General features: G+C 34.3%; 1 protein-coding gene across 1 annotated transcript in view; it reads left to right on the top strand.

Moving 5' to 3' along the window:
* Positions 1–13,299, top strand: part of mRpS22 (mitochondrial ribosomal protein S22) — a 114,338-nt gene that overhangs the window by 39,109 nt on the left and 61,930 nt on the right. The window lies entirely within an intron of this gene.

Below are 13,299 nucleotides of genomic sequence, written 5' to 3'. Positions count from 1 at the left end.
GAATATTACTGAAGAGTTCTTGGAAATGATTCCCATCCATGGAACCACTACAGGGGAAGACATTTTTGACACCGTGTGGGGCATTTTGGGAAAATACCAACTTCCTCTGAACAGGCTCGTAGCAGTAACAACAGATTGTGCTCCAACAATGACAGGCAAAAATAAAGGTTTCGTGTCAAGACTTGCAGCAAAATTAAAGGAAATGTAACCAGACATTCCAAAACTGCAATCTTTCCACTGCGTTATTCATCAGCAGGTCCTGTGCTCCAAGTTATTGGAAATGAGCAGCGTACTCAAGCGTGTGAACTTCATCCGATCCAGAGGCCTTAATCACCAACCAGTTTGCACAATTTCTAAAAGACTTGGAGAGTGAATTTGAAGGGCTACCTTATTACACAGAGATTCGTTGGTTATCTTGTCATAAGGTTCTAAAAAGCTTTTTTTACTTTTAGAGGAGATCAAATTATTCCTAGAAATGAAAAATAATAATGTTGCATTTCTTAATGATCAGACATAGGTACAAGATCTAGCATTCTTAGTTACAGGACATTTGAATGATTTCAGTGTCAAACTTCAGGGGAAAGATCAGTTAATAATACACATGTATGATGCACTGGCAAGTTTTAGATGTAAGTTAGTTTTGTTTCAAAATCATTTAAAAGAGAATATTCTAAATTACTTTCCTATGTTGAACAATAACAATCAAAGTTTTACCTTTTCTCAATATTGTCCCAAACTAGAAAAGATAAAAGAAGAATTTGATAGGTGATTTGAAGATTTTAAGGAGCAAGAAGAAGTCTTTTCGCTTTTTACAGACCCTTTTTCCTTTAATTTCGAAAAAGCTCCTATTTGTATTCAAATGGAACTTATTGATTTCCTAAATGATTTCATTCTAAAAGCGAAATACCAAGAAGTTGGTGTACTAAAAATATATAGTAATTTAGGTCAAAATTATCTGGAAATAAAAACGTTTGCAGCAAATATTCTGTTATTTTGGAAGCACTTATTTATGTGAACAATTATTCTCATGTAAGAAAGGTAACAAAATAGCCCACAGATCAAGATTAACCGACGTCAACCTTCCTGCCATAATAAAGGTCATATGCTCACAGTCTTTGAGTCCAGATTTTGGCAGGCTGGTTAATAATAAATGTTGTCAAGTGTCGGGGAGAAAAAATACTGAAATTAAATTACTATAATTATATTATTCAAGTGTGTATATATATATATTTTAACCCGAAAATATTATAATTTTTCCCCAAAATATTTTTAGTAACATTTAAAAAATTCCCCAAAATATAGACTCCCCACTCCCAAACAAAAAAAAAAAAAAAAAAAAATATATATATATATATATATATATATATATATATATTATTATTATTATTATTATTATTATTATTATTATTCCTGATACCTCCAAGGAGTCCGAAGACTCATCGCGGGAGGACATCTTCAACTGTCTCTACACCTTACTTCTACTACGAATCAACGCCATCTACCGCCCACCTCCAACACCACCACAACTAGTAATTTTTGTCTGTAAATTGCGTGTGTTCTGAAGGGCCGATTTGTCTGTATGCGGGATGAAAAACCCGAGTTTCCGGGAGAAAAAACCCTGCTACCTCCGTATGAGATCGGCTAACTCACCATCGATTGAAATCGACCAGATAAAGATTCCTCCCGTCGCGACGAGAATCGAACTTAGGCCTATTCCAATCGAAGAGTGCAATGTACCGTCGTTCTTCCAATTGCGCTACGGAGGCGCTATATATATATAGAAGTATTTTATTTCAACACAAACACAAAAAATTTAAAACTACAAACAAAGGCTCTGTAAATTTTGTGATGGTTATTAATAAGAGTTCATATTTTTTCTAGATAATAAAAATACTCTTTATATTATTATTATTTTTTTGATTTGTCATAATCATTATACTATTATTTTGTCTTGTAATGACTTAGATAAAATAAAATTTTTGTTATTAATTTTCCAATTTATTTATACTCATTTTTTCACTTCCCTTTGATTCTAATTAGTGCAAATTTTTTTAGTCAAAAATTTTTTGCGGCCCAATTGAGATACAGTTTTATAGCAAATGGCATGTGGTTCAATTGAGTTTGAAACTCCAGCTTTAAAGGAATGCAGAGAACCGACTAGTGCTTTTGACCTAATGTCCAATCCTCACCTTCTCGTGGTGCACCCTGTTGGGTATCTACCTGGATACTGAACGAACGAGGATGGGCTGGCAATTTAGAATTTAGCTGACCAAATTGCATTCTTATTGGCATCAATATACAAAATGATGGCACAACATGACAAAATTTCATGCTGGCTGGAGCGTCGCCCAGTTAAACAAGACCCCCGTTGTTTTCGCCAGGGCGAACAGCGAAAAGTCAGCTACTAGAACAAATCTGAAAGCACACCCCCAACTCAACATCACTAGAGTTAAAGATCAGTACTATCAACATAAGAAGCCTGAATGGCAAAGAAATGGAGCTAGCTGAGGAATTAGATAACTACCAGATCGACATAATAGGGGTAACTGTCACAAAAAAAGACAAAAACTGGTGAGAACTTTCTGAGCAATAAATACAAAATGTTATATTCTGGCAATGACAATCAAGGAAAAGGAGTAGCCATAGTATTCAACACAAAATATAAGGCTAATCTTCTTGAATGGCAGGCAGTCTCAAGATGTAGGAAAATATCAGAATGGGGAATTGGACAATGAGACTTATTTGTGCCTATGGTCCCACAGAAGGTTCAACTAAGGTAGAAATGGAAGAATTTTTTGATGCTTTAGAAAAAGCAACAGCCACAATGAAAAAGGAAAAGTTGACCCTTGTTGAGGATCTAAATAGCAGAGTAGGAAATGATTGTCAGACATACAAAAATATTTTGGGAAAATTTGGAGAAAAGAGCAAAGCTAATAATAATGGCAAATACCTGTTGGATTTCTGCTTAGGACATGGACTGGTTATTACTAACACCGTGTTCCAACATAAAAATGTGCACAAATTCACATGGAGAGAAAAGGCAAGAAATAAGAAAAGTCTCATTGACTATATTATTGTTGATAATGATTTTTTCTCCCTGGTGCAGGACACCAGGGTGTACAGAGGATTTGAAATTGGAAGCGATCACTACTTAGACTTGAGCAGGATAAAATTGAATTTCATATTGAAAAGAATAACATGTAAGAAAGTTTTAAAGCGAATAAAAGTTGAGCAGCTCTCAGATGTGAACTGTAGACTAAAATACACAACGATTATTGAAAAAAAAAATGAAAGAGTTTGAGAACAGGAACCAAACCTTGGAGATTCAGTGGCAAACTCTGGAGAAAACATTGATTGATTCTGCCAGAGAGGCATGTGGTGAGGTTGTGTGCAAGGATAAAAAAATCAGAACTCCCTGGTGGACACAGGAAGTTAAAGAGGCAGTGAAGGAAAAGAAGAAAGCATATCAAAAGTTCCTGGCAAATAAGACAGCTTTTGCTCTTAGAGAATACAGAGACAAATGTAAGAAAGCGAAACCCTGTGTAAAACTAGCTAAACAAAAGTCATGGGAAGACTTTGGCAAGAACATAGAAAATAAATATCAAGAAGGTGGTAAGATATTCTGGAGGTTGTTGAAGAAGCTTAGAAATGGAAGAAAGAGTACTATAAAAGGAGTTAGAGATGATAAAGGTGACATGAAAACAGGAGAAAAAGATATCCTTGAAGTATGGAGTAATTACTTAGAGAAATTGCTAAATGAAACAAGCAGTGATAGCACATTGGTACAAAACACTCACCAGGCATACAGTCAGAAATACATATCCATACTTGAAGCCATCAAAGGCTTAAAATGTTGAAAGGCAGCAGGAGTAGATAATATTCGACCAGAAATGCTGAAGTTTGGTGGTACAAGAGTCTTACAGTGGCCTCACTGCATAGTTCAGAAAGCCTGTACAGAGGGACCAATTCCCGATGATTGGAGTAGAGCTCTCATAGTACCCATATATAAAAAGGGAAATAAAACAATGTGAGAATTACAGAAGTATTTCCCTACTGAGTGTTTCCTGGCAAGATCTATGCAAATATACTTGAGAAATGGTTGTGAAGAATTGTGGAAGAAAAGCTTGGTGAAGAACAAGCTGGATTCAGGCCAAATAGAGGCTGTCAGAATCAGATCTTCACTTTACGACAAATAGTTGAGAAAGAATGGGAATATAACAAAGATCTGTATTTCAGTTTTGTCGATCTGGAAAAGGCATACGACAATGTGCCAAGAGAGAAGCTGTTCAATACGCTACAGTTATATGCTGTCAATGGGGCATTATATCAAGCAATATATAGTTTGTATTTGAGTTGAAGGTTGGCAGTGAGAATTGAAGAAAGTACAGGAAGATGGTTTAATGTTAAATCTGGTGTGAGACAAGGATGTACATTATCCCCTCTGTTATTCATTATCTATATGGATCGCATTATGAAGGAAAGTGGTATTAAACATGATATCAGAATTGGAGATGTTAATGTCAGCTGTTTGCTTTATGCCGACGATGTTATACTTCTAAATAAATACGCTACAAGTTTGCAAGATTCCCTGACTAAATTGAATAACTGTTGTAATAGATATGGTATGAAGGTCAGCATTAAAAAGACAAAGACAATGAAAATAGGTAGAATTGTTGAAAATGTCAACTGCGTTGTGAACGAGGAATCTGTGGAACAAGTAAAACATTTCAGTAACTTAGGCACGATTTTTACTGACGATGGTAAATTAAATATGGAAATTGACAACAGAATCAAGAAAGTTGATATGGTAGAAAGTCAATTGAATAAATTCATATGGAATAGGAGAGAAATTAATCGGAACACTAAATTAGCTATATGCAAGACAGTGTTCAAACCAGTTTTAACTTATGGATTTGAGAGCTGGGTCAGAAGTAAAACACTTGACCAAAGACTAGCGACCGCAGATATGAGAATCCTGAGAAAGATTAGAGGCGTGAATAGATGGCATCAATGGCAATATCATAATTAAAAACGAGGAAATTAGGAAAGAATTAGACGTCAGCATCAGGAAATGCATTTGCAGAGCTAATCTCAGGTGGTATGGTCACTTAAACAGAATGGGCGAGGAAAGATTAGCAAAACAAGTGTTCTCTGCCAGGTTTGCATGGAAACTACTCATATCTTGAGGAAGACCAAGATATAGGTGGATTGATACAGTTCAATGTGTCTTAGACGATAGAATTATAAGATCTGATAATGATAATATTCGAGTCTTGACAAGTAACACAACTGATTTGGAGGAAAATTGTAGATAAGAAGTTAGTAATGATGTAAATTTTTCATGTAGTACTATCATATTCTGTATGCCCCTTGAGGGTACATGTCAGGAATTTGATAATGATGAATAAATATGGACAGGTGTTAGTTTAATTCCTGGATTGTTTTTGCATGTTTCATGCCTCCAGCTACTGCCTGGCTGAATTTTCATGCCTTTAAAATGTTCAGTCCTTAGTCCTGTTATGAGTGTGGTTATTTCTCTATTTTCATTAATTTCACTGATTTCATAATTTGTTTTGCCAATCTTATTTTGGTGACAGAGTTAGCATCAGTTTGTGATAGTGGGTATAATTTCTGAGGTAAGTATTTTGCTTCTTTGGCTAGTCTGTCTGCTCTTTCATTGTGTTCAATATTTACAATGGCTAGTATCTATTGCAGGGTGCAATTCTTATTTTTCAAATTTAAGGTTGTTAGTAGTTCATGATTTTCCTCTGTGAGTTTTGTTTTTCAGTTTTTTAATGCCTCGAGTGCAGATTTTGAGTCGCTGTAGATGGTTATTCCTTCTATAATGTTTATTACTGGATTTGAGAGATAGAATTTGAGAGCTTATTCCATATTTGTATGGCTGTTAATTCACAAGTGAAGTTTGAAGCTATTTCACCAGCTGTGGTTTTGATTTGTATTTCCTCACCTCTAGGTAGAGTTAGAAAAACCCCTGAACCTCCTTGGTTGAGTCCTTCATCAGATGATCCATCAGTGTAGGCAATGACATGGTTTGGATTATTGATTGGATTGGATATAATTTGGATTTGGTTAATGTAATTTGAGATATATTTAATGCAGAGATAACTCAATTAAAAGTTGATTTATCAGGTTATAGTGGATCTGTTTAGTGCATTTTTCAAACGGTATTTAAATGAAGTTAAAGTACAGAGTGATAAATTCAAAAATATGTTCAAAATGACACTGTTCATTTTGTAAATATTTTTTGTAACATTTTGATTTCAATTAATTGCACTTTTTAAAGTGTATTATCAAAGAAAATACAGCACACCCAATTCACATGTGTAATATTAATTTCAATGGAGGAAATTTAATATTTTCAATTGTAGAAATGATTATTTAAATATTTTAATAATGCTCATATCAAATATGAGTGGTAAGAGTCCTTTTTAGCCTTAAATGATTAAGAATTATCAGAAAGCTTACTCCATACAGAAATATTAAATTTATCAGTTTTTTGGATTAGTGAAGATTTATAAATTATGATTTTATTTGATTTTTCACTAAACCAACACCTTGAAAAAATAATTAAAAATATACTTTAACAATCTGTTATTTATGTTATGTAAATCAACATTTCCTAAGATGTGGTCTGCAGCCCAGATTGGGTTCTTGGAAGAAGAATTACCAATCCTCAGAAAATATAAAAATTCAAACTTGGCATGTGAGCTATTGATGGAGAAAATAAAGCTTAAAAAAAATTACTTATTCAAGTTTGATATATGGGCATGCATACACAAAAAATGCACACTAGAACTATGCCCATTACCTAACTCACATCATTATCAGTTAAAAAAAATAATGTCAGATACACATCATGTATATATATATACAGTTCATGTACAGATATGTCATGGACTGCAAAAACTTACACACACACACACACACACACACACACACACACACACAAAAAAAAAAGGGGGGAGGTCCCCTAGTGATTTAAATCACATTTTATGGAAAAAGCAATGTCAATGATCTTTCTGGTCAATGCCCCAGAAAGCTAATCCAGAGCCTCATCTGTCACCTCGTGGATGTCTTAGAGGCCACCACCACCATGAAATTGGAGCCTTGGGCAGTCATTTACAATATGAGTGATCATCTGGGCCATAGCAGAACAGTCACAATAAGCGTGGTCTGATAGTCTCCATTTATGCAATAGACTAATCTTAGAGGTATCTGTGGCATAATTAAAATTAATAACTTAACACATATATAAAACCAACAGTAATAACTTTAATAATTAAAGGTACAAATATTTCGTACTGAAAGTAACAGTACATCATCAGTGTAGAACAAACAGTTAAAGGAATGGAATACCAATTAAATTGTTGCCATGTGCCAGAAGATTAATATTAATAAAATATTATTAAATAATTCCTAAAAACTATTTCATTGATAGTTGCATAAGATGAGAATCTCCTAAACTTTTGGGAGAGAGAGAGAGAGAGAGAGACAGTTATTTCAATTCAAATTCAGCCAGTGTAAAAGGGCTTCGCAACTTTCTTTAAAAAGACGTTGATATTTAAACCTGCATCTGTGGAGAAGACAAGCTTTATCCCACTGGATATTATGTTTAGTGTCAATGCTATTTTGTGCTAGACCAGACTTATGAGGATGAATGGATGAACACAAGGTGTCTTCCAGATGTTTTAAAAAATAGTTTGCCAAAGGTGGAGATAGAGGGCTACCCACTTGTTCAACTTGTTTGTAGATCTTGTTTTTCCAGCTGAAATATCCTGAATGTATAACAAATTCAAAAATCTTTGCAATATCTGGAAGGTATTCATCATATAGTAAGTTGACAGTGTCAGCTAATGGAATATTGGTAAAAAGGGAAACAATATCAGAACTGACTAACAAGTCAAACTCTTTGATTTGAACATCCTTGATTTGTTCAAGAAAATGTGTCAAATTTTTGATAAATGATCTATCATGTCCAGTAAGGGCATTTAATGAATGTGACAAAAATTTTAGCAATTCGATAAGTGGGAGAGTCGATACAATTCACGATGGGTCTTACTGGATAACCTTCTTTATGGATTTTTGGGAAGCCATATAAGCGAGGAGTTCTTCCAAAATGAGTGCACAGTTTATCTATGGTGTTTTGATCCCAACTGATTTAATTGTTTAATTTGTGATTTTTAGGGTTATGATTGATTTCTTGATAGGTGGAGGTATCTTGTAGAAGGCAGGTTACTTTTCTCTCATAGTCTTATCCATGATCACTACAGCTTTTCCTTTATCAGCTTATACTATATGATGATTACCCTCCAGATATTGCAGATTTTTGAATTTGTTATACATTCAGGATATTTCAGTTGGAAAAACAAGATCTACAAACAAGTCGAAGGTACTGCCATGGGTAGCCCTCTATCTCCACCTTTGGCAAACTATTTTTTGATACATCTGTAAGACACATTGTTTTCATCCCCAACCCTCTCTTTGGTTTCGTTATGTCGATGATGTCTTTGCTATTTGGCCACATGCTGAAGAGGAACTTACCACATTTTTACAACAGATAAATAGCCTTCACCCACACATTCAGTTCACCATGGAAAAGGAAAAGTCTGGTAGTTTACCATTCTTGGACATCCTCCTTACACGCACATCCTCTGGTACTTTGTCAACAAGTGTCTATTGAAAACCTACCTTTACTGGCAGATACATTCATCAAAAGTCTGCTCATCATACCTCTCAAGAAATCAGCATTATCAAATCTTTAATTAATAGAGCACATAAAGTGTGCTCCTCCCGATTAAGCTTGCAACAAGAACTTTTCACTATAAAAAAGTTAATAGAATCTAATGGTTACAACCCTAATCAAATCCAGCAGATAATTGACTCCTATGTTCCAACACCTCAGGATTCTTCAACAGACTGCAGAGTTCCAATCACTTATATTTCAGGCATCTCGGAACCTATTGGTAGAATTTTGAAGAAGTATCATCTTATTCCCACATATTTTCCTGTCAACAAAATTTCCCACTTGTTGCCATCTAAAAGACAAACTGGCACCTCTATCATTAGCTGGTGTTTACCAGATATCATGTGAATGTAAATTATCATACTTTGGACAAACAGGCCGTTCTGTGGAAAAAAGAATGAAGGGACATCAATATTATATTGTATGCATGAAACCTCATAAGTCTGGTCTAGCACAGCATACCATTGACACTAATAATATCCAGTAGGATGAAGTTTGTCTTCTCCACAGATGCAGGATTTTAAATATGAATGCCTTTTTTTTAAAAGAAAGTTGTGAAGCCCTTTTACATTGGCCGAATTTGAATCGAAATGACTGTCTCTCTCTCCCCCAAAAGTTTGGGAGAGTCTCATCTTATGCAACCATCAATGAAATAGCTTTTAAGAATTATTTAATAATATTTTATTAATATTAACTTCTGGCATGCGGCAACAATTTAATTGGTAATCCACCGACTGTTCTGTACTTTGTATTCCGTTCCTTTAACTATTTGTTCTATTTCATACTGTTACTTTCAGTATGAAATATTAAAGTAATAACTTTAATTCATTAAAGTTATTATTGTTGGTTTTATACATGTTAAGTTATTATTGTTGGTTTTATACATGTTAAGTTATTAATTTATGCAGTAGGTAGCCACATCTGCCCTGGTTAGTTCTGATCATGTTGATAATGACCAAATCTTCCTAGGAAGGGCAAAACCAGGCTGCGGAGCACAGGGATCTTCAACCAGGAAACCATTTGTTCAAAGATTGTTGGACCACTGTTCTCTCTACGTCTGGTGTTGATGGCAAGGCAGTTGAAGAGAGTTCGTCCATAGACCAGAAAGGGTTTCGTGATTTTAAATGAATACTAGGCAGATTTATGAGAGTCTGGTACAGGGGCAGGAGCAGGTTGCTCATTACTTTATTAAATACTTTAATTGACGCTTGTCCTCTCCATATATTTGGTGGAGCAATGTTAGATAGGACAGGTAGCCAGGGGAGAGGGGTGCTTCTCAGTGTCCCACTAATTGTGCACATGGTAGAGTTTAGCTGGATGTCTATAATGTTAGTGTGCACACTTTTTTCCCAAACAAGGGCACAGTATTCTGCTGCAGAGAATGTGAGAGCTAGTGCAGATGACCTTAAGACATCGGCACCACAACCCCAATTTGTTCTGGCAAGCCGTGAGATGATATTATTTCTCACTTTAACTTTGTTGAACAGGTTGGTGATGTTCCTTTTATAAGTTAGGCTTTTGTCCAGGCTCACTCCAAGATATTTCAGGTGAGGCTTATGTTCTACCATTTTGCCACATCAAGAGAGGTTGATGTGTTGATTTGCCTCTGTATTGTTAAGGTGGAATGCTGTGGACACAGTTTTTGTTGGATTTGACTTCAGGTACCACTGCTCGAAGTGCACCTCCAGGATGTTCAGGTCTGTGTTCAAGGTTGCAAAGGAGGAGACTGGTGTAGGATAGCGAGATCATCGGCATATATATATATATTTGCTTGAGGTGGTATGTGGTAAGTCAGACATGTAGATGTTAAATAGTAAAGGGCATAACACAGAGCCACGTGGAAGACCGTTGTGGAGGAATCTGAGCCTACTCTTTTTTCCACCAATATGGACTCAGATCTTTCTGTTGGAGAGAGAATGGATCCATTATCTCTTCTATTGCTATCATATTTATTATCTTTGTTCCTGTTCATATAGTTTATTCTTGAACTGTTAAGATAACTTCACAGTTCAATATATTCTTGAACTGTGAAGTTATCTTACATGTGTGTGTGTGTGTGGCTTATGTCTAATTTTCAGAAACCTTATTGGGATGTGTTTAACTATTGTATCTTTGTATACCTGTGTAAAAGTTTATATGCTCATTACCACTCATGTTGATATTTGTAGAAAGTAATAGTCTATGTGTGATAACTAAACACTTTTAATTACTACCTCCAATAATTTGCCAATAATTTGCCCATAATTTGGACAAAATCAGCAAACTACACAGATAAATTAGATATATGTATTCAGGAACACATAAGACAGACTCAGACTGTTACAAGAAAAATTGGAGTCACCATCTTAATGGGATCTGCTTGGTGGGTGTCATTAGATATTATAGGTTGTTTGGCTGAAGGTCTAATAGAATGAGCATATCCCAGATAAGTGGAATCCAATTTTGCTTTGATTGGAATGGTTCAAGATGGAAGCAGATTCATGAAAAGTCTTTTAAATTGGTATTTGCATCTTTAAAAAGTGACTGTTTTCTTAGCAAATTCTGTTGAGTGTCCACAAGTGAGGTTATCTTAAATATGTGTATGTGCATGTCGTTGGCAGGTGTCGTGTAATTCCCTGTGACATCGAGAGCAATAAAGGATACTTATTTTTCTATGTGGCCTAAGATAGTAATGTCATTATTAATATTATTTTTAGAACTTAGCCATTTTCTCAGAGGTTCTTTAGATGTATAGAATTGTCAACTTTTCTGTAGTCTAAATCTGGAATCAGGAGACACATTGGGTAGGTTGGTTATGAATGTGTGTGATTAAGGTTATTATTGTCTGAGCAAATGATTTTTGCTTTATTCACTAGCATTTTTAAAATGTGAGAAAATGTAAGTTCTAGACATTGAAAACAAACAACAAAAAATATTAGTTTAACATGTGAACCTGATGTCTAGAAAGGTTAATTGCTACATTTGTATATATGTACATATACCGTATATTCCGGTGTATAAGTCTATTAGAATTTTTTTAGTTTATTTGAGTTTTTATAGTATACTTGTATAAGTCGACTCGAAAAATTTCTTTAAAAATAAAAATTATGACAGTTTTTAAGTAAAATTTTTATACAGGCATCAACTACTAGGATCATAACTGCCTTTTTAGTCCTTCCATTCTTTGTTTTAGCAAATGATGAAACTCCAGTTATGTTTGACATGATCAGGAATAGAACAGTAGAATTAAAAGGAAGTAAAACTACTTCTTTAAAAACAACTGGACATGAAACAAGCCATTTCACAGTTGTACTTGCTTGTATGGCTGATGGTACTAAATTAAAACCTATGATAATTTTTGAAAGAAAAACAATGCCAAAGATCAAAATTCCAAGAAACGTTTTTGTTCATGTTCATGAGAATGGTTGGATGGACGAAGCAGGAGTTAAGCTGTGGATATAAAATATTTGAAATACACGACAAGGTGCATTAAAGTCTTTTAGTGTGGGACATGTTCAAATCCCATTTAACGGAGAGCACAAAATCTTTATTAAGAGAGAATAATACCAATGTGACAGTGATTCCAAGTGGGTTAACTTCACTAGTGTAACTGTTGGATGTTTGTATAAACAAGCCATTTAAAGACAGTTTACAAAAACAGTGTAATGTGTGAATGCAAGAAGGAGAGAAAAGTTACACAAAAGGAGGACAAATGCAACATGCATCTTTGGTAACCATGTGTGAATGGGTAGCGAAAGCTTGGGATGAAATAAAACCAGATCCAGTAATAAAATCTTTTTAAAAATATGCTATATCTAACAAATTAGATGGCTCGGAAGATGATTTTGTTGATGATGATGAAATTGATGCTAAATCTGATGGAGAAAACAAATACAATTTATATGACGATATACCAGAAGAAATTATAGAACCAGAGTACAATAAACTTTTCATACATTCAGACAGTGAAAATTAAATTTTAATTATGTAGTTACCTACCTGTTTTCTTTTGTAAATAAATAATTATATAACATGTAAATAATTTTTTCTGTAAATAAATTTGATATAAGTTGAAATATTTTTACTTATTTACCCTTTTTTGTATATTGCTAATAAATTTTAACAGAGTATGATACGTACCAGTTTTTTCTTGGAAAGCAATCAATTTTTGATGTGGATAAGTCGACCTAAAAAATTTAGTACTTTTTTCAATGCTGAAAAGTCAACTTATATGCCAGAATATACGGTAGTTGTTTTTATTGAACTTTATTTTTCTTACTGAATTCATACTTGTCTGCTATGACAGATCTTTACTGAAGATCACCTATGTGTTTATTTGGATATGTTTAAATTTATGGATCAGTTTTTGTTTTTATACACAAAATTATAAAAATAGCGCACACACACACACACATATATGATCATTAGTTATATTGACTTGGTGATTAGATATGTTCATCTTTTTTTTGACTGACTGAAACCGAGAAAATAGATACGTTAATTTAATGGAGAACACAACATGTTTCGTCAAAACAACTTCTTCAGGTGGTAACACT

This window comes from Typopeltis vanoorti, chromosome 2 (genome assembly GCF_054136105.1).
Source record: "Typopeltis vanoorti isolate ZY-2024b chromosome 2, IOZ_Tvanoo_1.0, whole genome shotgun sequence".
NCBI lineage: Eukaryota > Metazoa > Arthropoda > Arachnida > Uropygi > Thelyphonidae > Typopeltis > Typopeltis vanoorti.
Note: the sequence above shows the minus strand (reverse complement) of the source record. Positions and strands in the feature narration are given on the sequence as shown.